At 38.2% G+C, this 1,944-nt stretch overlaps 1 long non-coding RNA gene across 1 annotated transcript in view; it reads left to right on the top strand.

The window, feature by feature from the left end:
- Positions 1-1,687: 1,687 nt before the first annotated feature.
- Positions 1,688-1,944, top strand: part of LOC117950526 — a 13,841-nt gene continuing 13,584 nt past the window's right edge. The window contains exon 1 of the long non-coding RNA XR_004657930.1: positions 1,688-1,889. This is a non-coding gene — a long non-coding RNA (uncharacterized LOC117950526). The remainder of the gene's footprint in view (positions 1,890-1,944) is intronic.

The raw sequence follows: 1,944 nt of genomic DNA, 5'->3' as shown, positions 1-1,944 counted from the left end.
GAAGATTTTTCAAAAGGGGCGCAACTCATTTGTCTTGATTGGAAAACTCTCAGTAAACTTTGCCGAAACTCAATCCGCCTACACATGTCAATGCAACCAATTCTATCAAGGAAACGGAAAAAGATAAACTAAAGTGTAAAAGTAATTAAGTACACAAAAACAGTAACTCAGGATTCTTGATAACAAAATACTGTAACTCCCTAGGTGCTCCACACATTCTGTAAAACACAAAGTACACCAACTACACCAACATAGAGTTAGAGTAAAGTATCTTTAGAAAATGCATACTAGTAACAAGTAAAAAAACAAGCATTATATCAATTAATCCTATTGTTCTCATTTACAAAAAATATTTATCTGCTGAATCAGACTCCTAATAAGCCACACCTCCGCGTGAACGATTATATATTTGTGGTGACGGCAGCAGTCCTACAGCCACTACTTCCATTCTATCTCTTGCTGACTCTCACTCTTTTTATGATATACAGTATGTATGTATGCTTTGATGTAAGCGCTCAGCAAAATTGAGATTGAGTATGAGGGCTGAGGTTTCTCTCCGTTTACATCAATTAGTTAAATTATCTAAAACTGCTGCATGAGACAGATCATTTGTTTCTCTTCTAAAATGCCACAAAATCAACAATGAGCAGAAAACAAACTACAATTGTGTTTTTTCAGGTTTTACTTTGGCTTTTTTCTAATCATCATTCACTTATGAGTTAAAGAGAATTTAACTGATTACTCCCCTTGAAAATTATCAATTAAAATCTACCTGCTGAAATAATTTTAAAGCATGGATGAATGTTAAAAAGCTAAACAGAGATTCATCTCTCACTAAAGGCTTATAAGTATTTTTCTAGCAAGAGGGAGGCTGGTGTTTATGTATTGGTTAATCAGAAATCACAATCTTAAAAGCTGTCAACCTGACAAAACTAAATAATGCAAGGGGCAGCTTTCTGAAAATGATGGATTGGTCTTTAAACATATTTTTCACCACAATCTATATTCCTTCAGTTCATTGCAGTCACATCACTCATTTCATAAGCTGGGATGTTAGTGAGGAGAAACTTTTGTTTTGTCTCTGACATCAATGCTGCAATAATCAAAATACACTTTAAAAAAATAGGCGTGGAGCCTCTTCCTGGTCAAGATACTTATTTATATTATATCATCATCATCTATTATAGATGATGAAAATATGGCTTAGATAGATATTATCTTACTTACATCTAGCTTTGGTGGCTAGAGTTTATGGGAGACATACACTCACTGGCCACTTTATTAGGTACACCTGTCCAACTGCTCGTTAACACTTAATTTCTAAGCAGCCAATCACATGGCGGCAACTCAGTGCATTTAGGCATGTAGACATGGTCAAGAGAATCTCCTGCAGTTCAAACCGAGCATCAGTATGGGGAAGAAAGGTGATTTGAGTGACTTTGAACGTGGCATGATTGTTGGTGCCAGAAGGGCTGGTCTGAGTATTTCAGAAACTGCTAATCTACTGGGATTTTCACGCACAACCATCTCTAGGGTTTACAAAGAATGGTCCAAAAAAGAAAAAACATCCAGTGAGCGGCAGTTCTGTGGGCGGAAATGCCTTGTTGATGCCAGAGGTCGAGGTTCGAGCTGATAGAAGGGCAACAGTGACTCAAATAACCACCCGTTACAACCAAGGTGGGCAGAAGAGCATCTCTGAACGCACAGTACGTCGAACTTTGAGGAAGATGGGCTAAAGCAGCAGAAGACCACATCGGGTGCTACTCCTTTCAGCTAAGAACAGGAAACTGAGACTACAATTTGCACAAGCTCATCAAAATTGGACAATAGGAGATTGGAAAAACGTTGCCTGGTCTGATGAGTCTTGATTTCTGCTGCGACAGTCGGATGTTAGGGTCAGAATTTGGCGTCTACAACATGAAAGCATGGATCCATCCTGCCTTG

The sequence above is a fragment of the Etheostoma cragini genome, chromosome 1, assembly GCF_013103735.1.
Source record: "Etheostoma cragini isolate CJK2018 chromosome 1, CSU_Ecrag_1.0, whole genome shotgun sequence".
Taxonomy (NCBI): Eukaryota; Metazoa; Chordata; class Actinopteri; order Perciformes; family Percidae; genus Etheostoma; species Etheostoma cragini.
The sequence above is the reverse complement of the archived record's forward strand: the minus strand, read 5'-3'. Positions and strand labels throughout refer to the sequence as shown.